General features: G+C 37.4%; 1 long non-coding RNA gene across 1 annotated transcript in view; it reads left to right on the forward strand.

Moving 5' to 3' along the window:
- Positions 1–17,113: 17,113 nt before the first annotated feature.
- The window catches only part of LOC127946135 (uncharacterized), a 229,990-nt gene continuing 228,049 nt past the window's right edge, over positions 17,114–19,054 (forward strand). The window contains exon 1 of the long non-coding RNA XR_008151018.1: positions 17,114–17,309. This is a non-coding gene — a long non-coding RNA (uncharacterized LOC127946135). The remainder of the gene's footprint in view (positions 17,310–19,054) is intronic.

Consider the following 19,054-nt stretch of genomic DNA (forward strand, 5'->3'; position numbering starts at 1 on the left):
AGCCAGAGATACAGTATATGCATACACACATACACATACAAGAAAGCTGCCCCAGTTGTGTGCTAGGGTTTTGTAGTTTACCAGTACCAAGGAAGGTACCAAAATACTAACTGTACCAACTGAATGATAATGTGTGCATTTAAGGATTGTAGAAAAACTATTGTCACTGATTATATTTAAGATCCAAAGTGTTAGATAAGTAGTGTCATACATATTTTCTGCACACTAACAGCAGACAAGAGCAATGCAAGGACTGGCTAAAATGGCACCCTTTCTATTAAGAAGTGCATGATACTAAGTTATTGCTATATGATGTGCATCCCTTTTAAATACAAGGGATACAATGCAATTTCCAAAAAAAGTATGCACTTAATAAAGATTTAATACCCCCAAAGTAACTGAAAAATATCATGACACTGATAACAATAAGCCATTTTAATTTATTGACAGCCCTAACATTTCAGTCAAAATATCTGTTTCATAGCTTTTTTTAAGCCATTGAACTATCCCTTATGAAATGCACATGATAGAAATATTCTGAATTGAAAAAAAAAGAAAAGAAAATGAATTATATATAAAAAAAATTACAAAGCACCAGAGATCAGTCACGAGTGTTCGGTGAAATCAGACATCACCATGCATTTCCACACTGCAGGAATACACCAAGTTATTATTGGTATCAGACAAGCATTTCCATGAGATAGAGAGGGCTGCCAGGGGCTGTCAAAACAAGGATCTATGAATATCTTCAGAACGATGTGACACTTTGACTGGAGATACTGTGCATTTTAAAAAGACATGCAAGCTATAATTTATTTCATCCACACTGCAGTAGAGATGAAGAAAAGCTGCACATACCTGACTGTTAAAACCACAGTAAAGGTCACATATCTGACTCCATTTGTGGCTGACCATGCAGTCCAGAACTCTTAGATGAGCCATGTCATTAGTCCTGACTCAGACGGCACCCCCAAGTACTTTTATCACCGGGCTCTCCGGTTGATCCCTTGGAGCCTGCTCCTGGCACAAAGGTGATGGGGGGCGTGAGGAAGTGAGAGCGTCGCGTCGCGTCTGAACCCATCTGTGTGCCCAGCAGGCACTTCATCAGCTAACCGCATCCATTCCGCAGCTCATTAGTGCTGGGTTAATAAATCATATAAACACCAATACACAAGAAATCCACCAAGAGATCCACAACTACAATACTCCGAACGGAGGTCTCCAAAGAGAGGAAGGTGATGACACCAACAAAGAGACTTGTATCCCCTCTGGAGTTCAGTATTCAGTCTCAGTAATCAGTCTCTCCCTCTTCGCTCTATGACTTGATCGCTCCAATCTGTTCATCTTATCACAATCCTGAGTCAGGTAGCACTGCTGCAGCAGGCTTAACCCCTGGATGGGAGAGACAGGACTGCAAGAGACAAATCACATCCTTGGGAACTCAAAAAAACTGCAATCCTCTCATGCACTGAAGAAACAAAACAGAAGATTTGCGTCATAGAACGTAACAGGATTTAAAGCGAAGATTACAACTAAGCTAAAAAAAAAAACAGAACTCATTTTTTTACATAATAAATGTTATTAAATAGTTAATAAAGAAACTTCATTCTAATGTTCACTATATTAGTGTTAGTCATGCTTATGCTAATTATTAATTACTCTAATAACAGCGTTCATTTCAATCCACCATTCAAAATTAAATATTTAATAATATTCATAACAGAACAGACTCACACTCTATTTGTGGTGGCATATGCAAATTTATTCTCTGCCAGCAGGAGGCGCTTGTAGAGCGTGAGAGAGGTTTCCCTGGTAACATAATTTTCGACACAATCGACACAAGATCCATAAAATGTTGTCAGCACAGTCTGAAGATCATCTGACTCGAATTATCGGTGAAAATCGGACTTGATTGGTTGATGAGGAGTTCGAAAAAGTAGGTTTTCAACATAAATCAAAATTCCGGCCAGGAAGTTCAGCTTACTCTGGCATATTTGTTATCTATGCTGTCGGTATAAGCCAGGGAATATTTTGAGACCTAATTTTTTTAGGCTAATGCAATAAAAAGTTATTAGCATTTTTATAAGTGTAATTAAGTGTAATTATTAACCATTACTAAATGGTTTATTACTCTTGACCAATAGGTGGAGCTGTTACTAAATGTTTGGCCAAACCATTCAGAAGTTATAAGCCAAAATATGAATTTTTCATATCTCCTGACCACTAGGTTGCTCTGCGTCAAAACACTGCAGGTAGTCTCAGGTCATGGTTATTATAACACACACCAAGTTCAGTCTCAATATGCCAAACCGTTGCCGAGATACGCATTTTTGCGTGCTTTTAGTCAAATTTGTTCACCTGTCATTTGAGAATGGTTGGACGAATCAACTTGAATTCCATAACTTTTTGCCAGCATTGTCTGAAGATGATCTAAGCCAATTTTCGTGAAAATCGGACTAATCGTCTAGGACAAGTTCGAAAAAGTAGGTTTTTCGAAAAATTTAAAAGTTGACTCTGGCGCCAATACAGGATGGCTGTCTCCGTGACGTGCTCTGCATATGTTTTTATGTTTTTGTTAGTTTGTCCTGTCTTTTATCCTCTTTACTTCAGTAACTGTCTGGTTCAGCTCAGCTTCTAAATCTGACCTCGGAAGACTACAGAGGGTAGTCCGGACTGCTGAGCGAATCATCGGTACAACCCTCCCTTCTATTCAAGAACTGTACTCATCCAGAGTGAGCAAAAGGGCTGGCAAAATCACTCTGGACCCCTCACATCCAGCACACTCTCTCTTTGAACTGTTGCCATCTGGTCAACGCTACAGAGCACTGAGCACCAGAACGACCAGACACAGGACCAGTTTCTTCCCTCAGGCAATCCATCTTATGAACAGCTGATAATACCTGTGGAACACACTACACTTTATATTTATATACACATACACTTATTTATCTAACACACATACTTAGTATACACTTAAATTTTGCACATAATATACATGTACATACATAACTGCATTTTGTAATACACCTGCCTACAATTGTCAATTTGTATATTGTCATTCCTTATCTACTTATTTGTATTTTTTGTATTTTTTATTATTTTATTATGTGTTTTATGTTCTGTCGCTGTCATTCTGTTGTACTGCTGAGGTTCTCTATCATGAAAACAAATTCCTCGTATGTGTAAACATACCTGGCAATAAAGCTCATTCTGATTCTGATTCTGATTCTAAAAGAGCGATTTTTTATTATTCGGTTATTCGACTTGACATGAGCCAAGGATTCAGAGAAAAAAAATATTTTCATTTTCTGGCTTACGGTTCAAAAGTTATTAGCATAAAAATATTGAAACTTTGGACAATCGGTGGCGCTAGAGAGTTGGAGTTAGAGACTTCAAATTTGCAATAGTTAATGTTGGGACTTTCCTCTATTAGTGTGCCAAATTATACAACTTTCCCGTAATCATTATATGGGCTGCTATAGACTTGCGGTGGAAGAAGATGAAGAATAATAACGCCAACAATTTCAATAGGTGCCTCTTACCTTTGGTGCTTGGCCCCTAATAACATTAACAACAGGAGGATGGAAGACACTGTGATCGGAGCTGTGTTTTACAATAATGGACATGGAATGTCAACATAAACAGATTGAAAGAACGGAAAGGAAGATTAAGAATCTCCAACTACAATTGGCAGTGCTACATTTTCTAGAAGTGCCTGCTCTTCAGTGTCCGTATATTTATCGCTGTTCATCATACTTGCGAAATAAGTTGACAAAATGTTTACAGCATGTTTCATAGCGTTATAAATCATGGCAGGTGTTTTCGAACGCATTTGGTCATCAATGTCTACTTACATCACGGTTAGTACCAATTTGGTAATTTGGTTCTCAAAAAGGCAGTCCGGTACTAAAATCGCACCTAGTTCCTGCGGTGCCAAAACACTCAAAAGTGGATAGTTCCACAATTAGTTCTGGTACTATGAAATGGTTCCTGCAGCGTGAAAGGCCCTTTTTTACCGATTTGGTACCGAAGCACTGGGTCTTTTGACAACACTAGTCGCTTCTTAGAAACACATAATTGCAAAACTACACAATCTAACAGATATGTTATGATACTGTAAACATTGATTGTATCCATTTATATCTGAAGAACTGGTACAGCAAAACAGTCACAAGGTGAATTTGGCCAGATTTTGCAGATTTGGGCTCAGAAATGCAACAACCACAAAATGAATCCAACTGTCAGAAGATTGGTTCCACACATGCAATTTTAATAACATCCAAATGTCAACTGTCAATCAGACAGAGAGGGTTGGCAGCCAGAACCACATCAAAGTCTGAAACAAAATGAAGAGTGCTAAATAGAGACTGTTTGAAAGGATAGGTCCATTGGACAGGCATTACCATGAAGAGGGATTTTATTTATTTTTTTATTTTTTCAGAGAAGCTTTGGGATACTAGGTCAAACCTGAGCAAGTTAAACCAGAGCAATGCACCAGAGACCGACAACAGTGTTAGGTTATTCTTGGCTCTGCATAAGATTTGTGTTGGATTGCAATAAAAGGCTGCAGCAACGTGAAATTCAAAGCATAGATGGGGAAGATTACATGAAGATGTGGAGCGGATTGATGAAGCCACACATGAAGGATCTCTGGGCAGGTCAGGGCTGTATACACACTCTTGTTGTGCAGGTCAGTTGGGCCAAACTCCCAATGTGCAGACATGAAACCCCAGGGCCTCAATCGTTGTGCTGTATAAACACATGCTGGAGAAACACATTGTTCTAGTACAGTTAAAAACCTCCATCCCTTGAGTGTTTCCTCTAGGCACTGCAAAAAGCCAACACAAACACTGAAACATACCCCAAAGTGTTGCAACTTTCTTGGAGGTGATATACCAGGCAGAGGAACAATCAAGCAAAGAAATTAAACACAGTCAACACCAATCTCATTGTATTGCAAATCATTGCCAGATCCAAAAAAAAAAAAAAACAGTAGATCGACCCTCACAGTTCTTTCAATAATGAACTGTGAATGTCCCCCTTTACAGTGAATGGATAAGTCCAGGGTTCACAACCTCAAATTCTGACCCATTCCAAAAAGCCCAGGGGTCAACCAGATGAAATCAATCGGTAGTGAAGCTCTCACTCTGTCACTGCACACATCAAAGAACAAATCAATAATGGGCTACTAAATCAGTGGGTAAACACTAGGGCTGAACGATTAATTGCATTTGCGATAATATCGCAATATGAAAAAAAAACAAAAAAAACATGATTTTTCAATCGCAGAGGCTGCAATTACACTCGGTCACATGACACGCAAAAGTAAAGAGGTGTGTTCGACTTGAACATCAGAACTGTGTATGACATCAAAGTATGGCAAAAGAAAGCATAAGGAGACAAAGGTCTTGACAAAGGTCTTGACGTAGAATTGGAGATGGATCGGTATGTGAAAGGGAAGAGAAAAGCCATAGATGAACCAGGCAGGTGCTAGTCATTTAAAAGATAAAGGAAGAAAATATGATGAGGCATATTTTGCCCTTGGCTTCTCTCACCATGTCTTCTCTCATGGGCGCTTTACACAGCTCTACTGTACACTTGACACACGACAAAACGATCATTGCAAATCATTTTAACTTTGTATCAGTATGTCATAAATAGAACAAGGCACACAACATGACATTTACAAAAAAAAAAAAAAAAAAAAATTAACAGGGAGAGATTAACAATAATAAGTTATTCTCTATGCTATTTTTCAATGTTTCCAGTGATGCAGGTGTTTTTCCCTGTTTTTTTTTTTTTTAAATAAAAAAAGCATAATTTTTTTTATTATGTTTAGTGATATAATTTGGTAGTCTGAGGTGGAATGTGGATTCGGTAGGGGTGTAACTATTCACTAGTTTTCTTTATGCATCTATTACAATCCCTGATGATTCATTTGCATCGATCTTGAACATGATTTTTGAATCGTGAATCGCGAAGCTTAAAATGCACAACATCGCTGTATGCTGCTTGAAAGAGTGCATGCGCTCTGATGTAAACAAGCACACATGAGAAGCACATGGAGGAACACGTGAGAGACACGCTGAATGAAAGCACATTCACTCTCTGACAGCATATGGCGCTAAATGCAGCCCTTACCCTGTAAACACAGTAAACAAAGCAGCTGTTACTTTCTAAACCATATTTAAATAATCTCAATTCATTCAGATTTGTGTATTCCCTATGGTGTTTATTACAGAGCGAACTACTGAAATATTTAGACTTAATAGGCTATTTATCTTCAAACATTAATTTATTATTTTATTTTTTTAATCTGGACTACAAATGCCCTAGATATTGTTTGAAAGTGTTTTGATCTTTTATTGTTCATTCACACTATACATTATGGTTTCTTTAGTTAACATAAAATGCAAATGAAAAAATTATTCTGAACATTCATTAATCTTAGGTATTCCAATATTTAATAACACATTTTTAAAATTGAAAGCTGCAACTGTGTTATTCAATGAGCTAACATGAACTTAGACTTCTATTTTTTAACAAAGATTAATAACTTCTATAGTAAATGTAGCTATTGCTCATTGTTTAGCTGTGCATTTATTGAATGAGCAATATGCGATGTCCAAACTGATTATTGTATGTATTGCACTGTATTTTATGTAAAATAATTTTCTATTTTTAAACTGTCTTAAATTCATTTTAAGTCAGTTTTTTTAATTCATTTTCATTTTCAAGTTCTTAAATTGCTTGTCTTATTTTTGTAATTATTTTTCTTTATGACTTTTTTTTTTACTTTCTTTTTGAATTACCATTGTGTACGGAATGTGCTATATAAATAAACTTGCTTTGCCTTGCCTTGAACGTTAATGCATTAACTAAGGTTAACTAATGAGGTCTTATTGTAAAGTGATACCTATTGGTTTTTATAGTACTTTTGCACTTTAATGTGTAAAACATTTAACTTTTATATATTTTTCTGTATTGCTTTATTGTTTTAAGTCTTGAGTTATTTTTGTTATAAGAAAAAAGTTATTTAACCTGTTATACTGTATTAGGACCACTTTTTTAAAACAAAATTTCAATACCTTCATAATAACGTATACCATCATAAAAGCATTATCAATTAACCGCAACAGGAAAATTTGATACCGGCATATCCCTACTACATATATAAAATGATTGTGTTTGATATTTCTGTCACTTCTGAAATGATGGCTACGCCCCTGGTGTGACAAAATGTTAGCCTATACTCTTAAAGCTCTTTTTTAAAATCTTGACTTACATACATTTTTACGTATGCCATGTCACATCATTAAACTAGCATTTAACAAAGGACAAAAGTATTTTTTTTTTTTAAAGGCTGCTGTAATTTGCCCCCTGACTAAGCATTTAAAGAATTTAGTGGAAACATTTAAATAATCCCGTGAATGCACGTAAAGAATGCAAAATTGAATCGTTATAATCGAATCATAAATATAAACTTTTTTTTTTCAAATGTGAAACAGCATCGCAAATTGAACTGTATAAATTAAAGATTGTTCTTTATTAAAGTCAAAAAAATAAATAATCAAGGGCAGTGAGTGATTTCTTTGTTGTTGCTGTTCGATTAATATAAAGACTGTCACTTTAAGAGAATGCACTGATCCAGTAGGCCGCCTTTCAGCCGGCTATGTCTGCTGTAGGATACTTACCAAAACGGCATTTTGACATAATTTTTGTGTGAATTTGTCCATTTAAATATTCTGAGGTGCGGGTTCGCACGCTTCAGATTAGTGCACGCACAAATATTCACACTGTGTGTGCAAGCTTGTGTCCTGTTCAGGTCTCATCTGTGCGTGCGTGTTATCAGCACCCGAGTGATATCGGAATAAATAACTGCTCATATTCCAGCATAAGGCATTCACATTGAACAAGAGTGCATGGTTTGTCCACGTTTTTTTTTTTTTTTTATGTCTGGGAATCCAGAATGTTCATGCATCAATAGAAACATATATTAGCTGAACCCTGTTTTAAGTGTTATTTATAGCAAAACATATTACAGTTAAGTTGAACCGCGGTCCCAGCGCGTGCCGAACCATGTGTGGTGAACTGAAGGGTTCAGGTTTTTTTTTTTCAGTGAACTGTGCCATCCCTAGTAGACTGATGCACAGAGAGTGTTCAGAAACCAGCCAATTAGAACAGAACCAGGATTTTCAACTAGATGTTGCCCTTTTGGTATCCTATATGCTCCAGAGTCTGACAATACATGAACAGACTGTGGGCAAGCGTTCTGAGGCCAAGACATACTCCAAACCATTATTAGCCCTTAAAATTAGTTTCAAGCCTGATCCCAGCCCTAAATCAAACCCTTTAGTTTCCCCTAAAATCTAACTGGTTGATCATAATCTTGTTCCAGGAACATGTACTGCTTGGCAAAATCACAGTCAAAGTTAAATATAACCAACAGGAAAGACTGAGAATTCCATCTTCATTCTGAAAGTGCCCATGTAGATGTAGATACAAGCACAAAAAACAGAGTCATTGAAATTACAAAATAATCTGGTAAATCATACTGACAAAAACTGTGTGTGAAACTTGCACAGGCGAACAATTCTAATGTACGGTGACGGCTGTGGTCAGGATATGAATGCTAAAGCAATGCAGAGCATTCAGATCCTATCAAGTTTAAATTCAGCTGGCCAAAAGAAAACTCATGTAAATGAAAGTAATAAAGGAATGTGGCATCCATTCGATGAAAGGAAGTCTCATAACAGATGGCATTCCTAAGACTTTGTGTGTGGGGAAAAATTATTGCTAACAAGAGTGTCTACATTAATATAGTGTTGGTTAAGTTACCTCTACCTAGAGGAAAAAAGAATCACTGCATACTGCACACTTCAAACCTATTACTTAAGCTGATGCATTGTAAAAATAAATAAATAATAATAATAATAATAATAATGATAATATTAATAATGTACTCAGTAAAAACTTTACAGTATTCTAGGGGTGCTCCGATCACGATCGGCCGATCGTTAATGCGCATCTCGTCAGTAAAGCCGGTTCTCTTATCAGCGGTAAATTTCATCAGGTGTGTGATTTCACATAGAGCAGCTGTTACTACACAGAGCCGTTGTTAACTGAGAAGATGCGCCAATAAACGTGGATGGAATTCCTGATGGAATTTACCGCTGATTAGAGAACTGGCTTTACTGATGAGATGCGCATTAACGATCGGTCCGATCGTCATCGGAGCACCCTTACAGTATACCATAATGATTACTAACAGTTATTTTGAAATTTTAAACAATAATAATAAAAATAAAATATCGCTGTGCGATATGGACAAAAAAACCTATCACGATTTTTTTATCAATTTTGCGATTTCGAATTTAATCACGATTTTGACACACACAGACATGCTTTATAGCCATAAATGCATTCAGTATAAGTTTTTTTTTTTTTTTTGCCATGCATTGGTCATAAAGCTCACTGTAGCGGTGCCTCGGGTGTTATATGTTTTGCCCAATATATTTATTGCCCAAGGTTCACAAGTACGTTCACACGTCTGCAGTGCGTATACAGTAAGTTATGTGTACGCGGTTCAGAAGCAACAACAAGAGTGCATTATTGTAACGTGAAGGCACATTAAAATAATGCACGAGCCTATCCGCTTGCACGCAGATTTCCTTTGCTGTTAACAAAACCCGATGTGCGTGCTCAGATCATAAACTGTATAAGGCTCAGATACACGCTGCCTTACAGGGTGTCTCCTCTCGCTCAACCTCTGTCCTGTGCACTCACAACTCTCTCTGTGCTCATGCGCAAGATATTAAATCTTTTCACACCTTTCTATTTATAACCTTTTCTGTTCTCATCTTTTACCACGTGCAGTGTACTGATCCGTTAACATGGGCTCGAAAAAAAAGGCTACGCATCACAGAGTGTGTGAACCTGGAGTTAGGCATATGCCCAGTCTGCTCTGTTTTCTTGCTCCACTTAGGTGCACTGCATCCTGATTGGTTCAGTTAACATACTGCGGGAGGTCAGAAGCTGAATTTATTTATTTATTTATTTCCTCTTCTTTTTATTAGATACCTTTAACAATTACTATACTATACAGTTTTACCTTTTTTGAAAGTATGATTACCATGCTAATGTTTCGTACGGGCTAAGTTTAAGATAACAAGATCTACTATAAGAGTCACTGTGTTTTTATGACAGTGAGTGGCACCCAAGTGTTTGACCCACTGCAGATAAGAGCAGGTTGCAGCATCTTAACACAGATATGCTCTGGGCACAACATTCCCTCACTGAACACTATTCCCATTGAGAAACATGCTCACCCTGATCTTTAGGTCAGATCTAAAAAGAGAGCTTGTTGAGGGTGTCTCCTCTCCACAACATCTACAAAGGCATGAAGCTCAACTGCCTAATGATTTGAGCAAACACTTCACAGATAAACAGAGTTTCATTGAAGTCAAGTCTATAATCTGATGTACATTATTTCTGAATGAAACAGGATATTGAAAACAAAGAAATGTAGGGCTGGAATTGATTTTAATCATCAGGAATTGACATAATCATGAGCAGTCAATAATACCAGAACCATGTGGTCGCGAGTATTTGGTGACATTAGCTTAAATATGATTTTAGAGGTGGTGTACGTTATTATATGGATGTAGATAATGGTCGAATGAGATGTAATTTTTGAAGTGACCAATGCCAGGTGGACTATGACAGACATAATGCTGATATATAATGTATAAGATACAATTTAATTAAGCTGACATTGAAACATTAAAAACACTTAAATTAAGACCTTGAAATTAATCAAGCGGTAATGCTATCAGCTGATGGAGATAATCACAATTTGAGCAAACACAGATGTGCTCTGGGCATGTGTAATTTACAGCAACTCTGCTCACTCTGCCCTTCCACCCAGTGTTAATGAAAAAGAGGGATCACATTTGTGTTCACAATTTACCTATGTTTAATGATACAGGAAATAAACTTATCCAGATAACAAGTGCACAGGCAAATGCACAAGCACGCCAAAGGCCTGACTGAATGATGATAGCTGGGAATCGGAAAAGAGGCTGCCGTGTTTACATGAGGGAAAACCCTTCCGTATACTGTAATCCATGCTGGTCCAGGATGCTGGTGTGAAGCCAGCTGACCAATGAAGTCTTGGAGATACCTGTATCTAAACCACAACAGTAAAAAAAACAGGCAACTGCTCAGCAGTGATTTTATTGATTTTGTGGGTGTTTACGGCATTACCTTATTTGCATAATTCCTTTGAATCAGTTAGCAATGGGTACAGTCTAGTTTTAGTGAATGCACATATCAGTACTGTCATACAATTTAGTGCAATGCATCAAAGAGAGCACTTGCCAAATGTTACAACAGAAGGCAAGCCAATGGCAAGCAGACAGAAACACACGAGAGCGAGAGACTATAGACTGAAAACAGGGGTGAATCCACACACTAGACACACAATGAGAGCCAGCATCTTATGCTCTCACAGCGTGTTTTTGTGAACAGACACCAGAAATCAATACATATGGAAACAGAATGAGCGGGTGAAGGGCTGAAGTGGCAACTCGAAGCTCTGATCCGAGAAGGCACTCAGAAATGGCTCTTTCAACTCTGGATTATGGTTTGGCCCATTGGATTCTATGAAACAATGGTCAGATCTAAAAGGAGAGTTTGTTAAGGGCGTCTCCACAACATCTACAAAGACATGAAGCTCAACTGCCTAATGGTTTGAGCAAACACTACACAGATAAACAGGGTTTCATTGAAGTCAAGTCTATAATCTGATGTAAAGTATTTCTGAATGAAGCAAGATATTGAAAACAAAGAATATAGTGCTCGAATTACCAGAGCCATTTGGAGTATTGGTGACATTAGGTGGTGCAAGTTATTATATGGAAATGTTGGATATGTTATATGGATATGACGTTGTGACATAATACTGATATACACTGTATAAGCTACAATTCAATTAAGCTGACATTGAAATTAATAAAGCTGCACTGTTAACAGCTGATGGAGATAATCACAAAATAACCAAATAATGATCTATTTATTTGGATTTTTATAAAATACCTTTTAAATGTTTGGGGTCAGTAAATTTTTTTTTTTTTTTTTTATCTACATTTATTTAGCAAGGATGCAATACATTCATCAAAACTTACAGTAAAGACTATTTTGATTTTACAATAGCATTCCATTTTAATTTAAACAAATTATGTTCCTTTGAATGTTTTATACATCAAAGAATCCTTAAAAGGTTATTATGGTTTCCACTAAAATATTAAGCAGCACATCTGTTATTTATTCAACACTGAGTAGAATAAGAAATATTTCTTGAACACCAAACCAATATTAGAATGATTTCTGAAGGATTATGTGACATTGACGACTGGAGTAATGGCCACCGAAAATTCATAATAAATGAAATGTAATAAATTACATTTTAAAATATATTAAAATAGCAATCGTTATCTAACACTGTTATAATATTTCATAATATTACTTTTTTTTTTCTTTTACAATTTGTTCACATAAATACAGCCTTGAAGAGCGCTGTGTGAACAAAAGCCAGATCTAATGCCGTGTCGATGTGATGACGCGCGTTATTACGCGACTCTTTTACCAGCTGTTTTGAAGGAAGATCAACATTCGCGATGAAAAAATATGTGCAAACTCCAATGAAGCAGAGATTAGTTAGTTCCTCACTTTCCACGCTGACGCCGAGATCGTTCGCTTGCTTCAGTGAAAGTATTATGTGCCTAACGTTTTCGACTCGTACATTACACGTCACACCCTGATGTCATGTGTCGTTACGGGATCTTTACGGGTTGTGTGTGAAAGCACGCACATATCCCAGGTAATCACTGGCAGTGTGAAGGTGCAAAATCTAGCGACCTGGGAACAATTGCCGGAAAACTTTACCCGTGTATTTGCCGGAATGGCAGTGTGAAAGGGGCTAGAGAGAGAGAGAGACAGAGAGAGCGAGAGAGAGGAGGTGTAAAGAGAGGAGCAGCTGGGCTTTAATTACCCTCCATGGTGCTGGCGTCCTCACAGGGGGCAGGGCGACCGATTGAGGGAGACACAAAGAGAGACAGAGACAGACAGGGAGAGACGCCCTCATTATACATAGAGAATCTAGCCCACTGGAGACCACCAAGCACAATAAACCCTTGGGGGCATCTAATAAGTGTCAGGAGAGACAGGGACGTGTACAGTCCTGCACCTGTCCAGGCTCTACAAGGAAGTATTTAAGAAAGGTTCCATGACGAGGCACTAATGCATGCATATGATACATATCCTCATTTTTATGTGTGTCTTGGGGGTGATGTTATTAAAGTACAACACTTGTTTAAACAGGAAGTGGAGGACTCCAGGGTGATAATGAATTAAACAAGCTTCGTCACAGCTGGACCCCACAATTAACCATGAGGGACACCAATTGTGTGGATAATGGACCACATCACTCGTTCATGCATATAAACAAAGTAATTACACACTGTAATGTTTAGTTTTGCCAGTGGCACTACATAGAATGACTAGACAGACATAATGCCACTGCATTTCATTTTCACCCTGCTCTCCAAAGGAAACATGACAGCAGAACCTAGCAGGTTGGCTACCAAGACTGAAATTTAAGGCTGCATAATGTAGATGTGTTGGAAATGTGAAGCTGAAAAGGTATAAAATACAACTCTAATGAGTCCCTGCTTGCGAGATAGTACTTTTTCAAAGGTCCGGAACTTTCAGGGATGGGACTTGGGTGCTAAACATGCTGATTGGTTGAGTTCATGCAGCATTGTGATTTCAACCACCATTTATTTAGAATAATTTAGAATAATGTAGTTGTTTAAAACTCAAATCTGCGGTTTATTTATACGTCATCAGACTATTTGCCTAATCTTCACGGTACTTTAGACAGTGGTGGAAACAGAAAGCAACAGGTCTGGGGGGGACAGTTCCTGGGGAAAACAGTTCCTGGTACAACTGTTCCGGGTAATTTCAGCGGAAACGTGGCATATATTGTACTGATGGTAGTGCAATGATGCTTACTGAAGCTCAAACGCCATTAACTCAAGAAGGCGTTATTTAATGGTGTGGATAAAAGCTTTTTTTTATGAGTCTGCTGGGGACTTTTCACAAACCTGCTGAGAACTTCAGTTACTGTTTAACTTTATAACTAGGTAGCAGTGGACTGAGACAACCAGGGTCCAAAACATGCGCCACAGCATTGAAAAATGTACAAAATAGTGTCAAACAGGAAGTTTTTTTTTTTTTTTTTTTTTGGCATTTAAAAACATGACATGCAAAGTAGTTTAAATTAATAAAAAAAAAACACACACAAATGCATTGGAACTGCTATTAACTTAACAACTTAATTGGTCAAATACTTCCGTCTAATGTATGTTTACATACCAAAACAATAGAAATTCATCACAGTGGATTGCAAAAACCCATTCTGTGTGAACAGCCCGTTAATGTTGTTGAGTTTCAGAAGACATTATTCAAACATGCCTATGGCTTTAATTTTCAGCCTGAATCAATGATGCTTTCATTAAACAGCTAAATCCACACAAAAAGTAACATGCAAAAAGCAATGTTCTTTTAAAGTAATGCATTTTCCTTGCAACATTTCTTCAAAATATTGCACTGTTACTGAACTTCAAAATAATGCATTGCACTAAAGTACAGATACACAGTAATATTCTGTTTCCTTCACAGTTAATAATTTATTTTGAGATAAGTGGTGCCTTTTTTTAAATAAACATAGAATTTAATTACTGAATCCCTCTGGACACATAGTAAGTGATCTGCTGAAGTGTTAGCAAAGTACTGTGCCCACCACAAGCTCTTGAACCCACAGACCCTGAGCTTACTATGTAAGGAGATTACACACAAACACACACACACTTGTATTGCCATAATTTATAGGTAAATCCAGTGGTTCCCAATCCCAGTCCTCGTGCGCCCTGCTCTGCATATTTTGCAGGTCTCTCTTAGTTAACACACCTGATTCATATAACCAGCTCGTCAGAAGAAAGCTGCATGTATGGACTGTGTTCTGATTGAAATGATCCCTGCACTGTGCACTGGCAGGGATTGACTGGGATTGGGAAACGCTGGGTTAATCTAAGCATGTGTTTGCAGCGCTGTGTTATGTCCTTAGTGATGATGTAACGCCACATGTCAGAGTGGACACAAAATCTAGTGCCGCTCTAATATTCTGAAAAGTGACATTACGCACTGGCAGCCTTACAACATTGATGAGATTAGACAAGTAAGGTTGGCAAATAAAATTTACTCAGATTAGATAAGTACTGAGATTTGATAAGGTTGGCAAATAAAATAAATAAGCTTTTTCATTTAATGATTGCAGTCTCAGTAGAAAAAGTCAGCAGCTGCTTATAGCAAGATACCATGCCATGAGTTCTTCATCTCTAAAATTCCATTTTATGAGCCCAACACATAATGATTTATGGTGTCAAATTTGAGATATCAAAAGAATTTGAAAAAAAGTAGAATTTTCTCACAATACAAACATTTGTGACCAGTAAGTGGTTGTCATAGTAGGAAAAAAACAACAAAAAAAAAACATATAAAGCGGCAAAACAATTTACCTCGCAAACTGACGACCCGGTTGGATTTTTCTTCTCATCTTGGTGCGCTGACGCAGCACAAAGCGTTGCCATTATTTCATTTCAAAGCACAAAGGCAGAGGTCCTGTGGAGCCCAACATTGAGATGAGAAAAATCAAAGTAGTAATATAATCCCAGTGATCTAATCCACACCATCCGATTTCTTCATCCCCGTCCACTGTAAGATCCTGCGACCAAAGAAAAGTTACTGAAGAGGTAACATATGTAGGACACATATAAAGTGTGACATTGTCGCCTGTTACACAGGATATCTCCAGTCAACAGTTATCAACAGGCCTTTCCAATATTGAATATTTAAATTAAAATTTTTATTCAGAACAATTTTGAAAAGTAGCATAATAAAGAATTGTATTTGAATGCATTTACATCTATTTCCTTAGCTAACACATTCTTCAAAGCATTTTCTGTTTATTAACAGATAATATAAATCTAAATATAAAATTGTGTTCTAGCTCAATTGGTAGAGCATTGTTTGATTCCCCCGGAACACATGATAAGTAAAAATGTATAGCCTGAATGCACTGTAAGTTGGTTTGAATAAAAGCGTCTGCTAAATGCATAAATTTAAATATACAGGTGCAGGTCATATAATTAGAATATCATCCAAAAGTTGATTTATTTCACTAATTCCATTCCAAGTGAATCTTGTATATTATATTAAAGGTCCCGTTGTTCTTGATCCCATGTTTTAAACTTTAGTTAGTGTGTAATATTGTTAGAGTATAAATAATATCTGTAAAATTCTAAAGCTCAAAGTTCAATGCCAAGCAAAATATTTTATTTAACAGTATTCACCTACAAAAACGATCCGTTTGGACTACAGCCGGCTAGTTCCTGTAGTAATGACGACACTAAAACAGTTTTTTGACTAACCTCCGCGCACATGAATATGCAAAAAGGGGGGCGTGGCCTTTGTGCGCTCCGACGGAAAAAAGGAAGAGCTGCGTTTGTGTTTGTCGCCATGTCGTCGAAACGCTGTTATTTTTTATCTCTGAGTCCAAACATCTTTGTTTGGTTTTCCCAGGGACATTGTACTTGGAGATTAATGGTTACAATTTATGTTTAACTAATTTCCCGAAAATTATAATCCACAAGTAAAACTATGTGCAGCACATTTTGCTGAGGACAGCCTCCTCAATCTCAATCAGTTTAATGCCCAATTTTGACAAAGATTATTCCTGAAAGATGGAGCAGTTCCCTCTTTGTCTGGAGAAGACGTTGTTTATGGACCACAACCGGTAGGTGTATTTTTATTATATAAGTTGGTGCATTTAACAGTTTCTGTAACTTATTACACAAAAGGCAACACTGTTTAGCTTTGTTAACTAGATGTTAGGACTGTGCAAAAAAAAATCGAATGCGATTTCATGCGCATCTCATCAGTAAAAACGCCCCTGTGATTATAAGTGCATCTCCAGCACATGCTCCTGCCCACTTGCTTCTCAAAACTACTCCAAAACTAGACCAATTGTGTTTCCAGGAAGGCCGCGTGCGCTCAGCTGCTGTCGAATCACAACACAGGAACCGCTGGCCTAATCAGAACTCGTTATGTATTTCTGAAGGAGGGACTTTATAGAACAAGAAAGTCATCAGCCCGTTTTTATGACAGTGAAAACAGCGGTATACAGATAGGTGAATTGTATGAAAAATACTGTGTTTTTTTACACGCAAAACATGAACACATCTTACATTTGATACTGTAAACACAATCAAAGCTTCAAAAAAGCGCGAAAAACAGGACCTTTAATTCATTACACATAGACTGATATATTTCAAATGCTTATTTATTTTAATTTTGATGATTATAACTGACAACTAAGGAAAATCCCAATTCAGTATCTCAGAAAATTAGAATATTGTGAAAAGGTTCAACATTGAAGACACCTAGTACCACACTCTAATCAGCTAATTAACTCAAAACACCTGCAAAGGCCTTTAAATGTTCTCTCAGTCTAGTTCTGTAGGCTACACAATCATGGGGAAGACTGCTTACTTCACAGTTGTCCAAAAGACGACCATTGACACCTTGCACAGGGAGGGAAAGACACAAATGGCCATTGCTAAAGAGGCTGGTTGTTTACAGAGGTATGTGTCCAAGCATAAGATTCACAAAGAGTGGACTGCAGCTGGAGTCAGTGGTTCAAGAACCACTACAGACAGGCGTATGCAAGACATGGGTTTCAGCTGTCGCATTCTATGTGTCAAGCCACTCTTGAACAACAGACAGCATCTAAAGACAAAAAGGACTGGACTGCTGCTGAGTGGTCCAAAGTTATGTTCTCTGATGAAAGTATATATTTGAATTTCCTTTGGAAATCAAGGTTCCAGAGTATGGAGGAAGAGAGGAGAGGCACACAATCCACATTGCATGTACTCCAGTTTAAAGTTTAAAGCAGCCGTATACCAGGAAGTTTTAGAGCATTTCATGCTTCCTGCTGCTAAACAACTTTGTGGAGATGGAGATTTCATTTTCCAACAGGACTTGGCACCTGCACACAGTGCCAAAGCTACCAGTACCTGGTTTAAGGACCATGGTATCCCTGTTTTTAATTGGCCAGTAAACTTGCCCGACCTTAACCCCATAGAAAATCTATGGGGTATTGTGTAGAGGAAGATGCGATATGTCAGACCCAACAATGCAGAAGACCTGAAGGCCACTAACAGAGTAACCTGGGCTCTCATAACACCTGAGCAGTGCCACATCTGATCGACTCCATGCCATTGCTGCAGTAATTCAGGCAAAATGAGCCCCAACTAAGTATTGAGTGCTGTGTATGCTCATACTTTTCATGCTCATACTTTTCAGTTGGCCAAATTTTCTAAAAATCCTTTCTTTGTATTGGTTTTAAGTTGTATTCTAATTTTCTGAGATACTGAATTTGGGATTTTCCTTAGTTGTCAGTTATAATCATCAAAATTAAAAGAAATAAACATTTGAAATAAATCAGCATGTGTGTAATGAATGAATATAATATACAAGTTTCACTTTTTGAATGGAATTAGTGAAATAAATAAACTTTTTGATGATATTCTAATTATATCACCAGCACCTGTACAGTGGAGTATAAATAGAGTAGGTACAGTTAGGTAAACTATGAAAATGCACAGCAGAGAATGGTAAGCTATAGAGCAAATTAAAACTGCAGGGCAGAAAACAGGTAATTTCACGCAATATTCCGATAGTGAGTTTTAGACTACTGTCAGACTATATTATTGAGATAATCAAGCAGAATTATTATGTGACCTGTTTAGAACGCCACGGTGTTCAGACGCGAGCTTGTCGCCTGCCCTAACTACCATTTCATATCGAGTCCAGTTCTCTGTACACCATGTGTTTCTATGGCAGGCTATTTCAGAGAGATATCTGAATCAGCAGC

Source organism: Carassius gibelio, chromosome A24 (genome assembly GCF_023724105.1).
Source record: "Carassius gibelio isolate Cgi1373 ecotype wild population from Czech Republic chromosome A24, carGib1.2-hapl.c, whole genome shotgun sequence".
NCBI lineage: Eukaryota > Metazoa > Chordata > Actinopteri > Cypriniformes > Cyprinidae > Carassius > Carassius gibelio.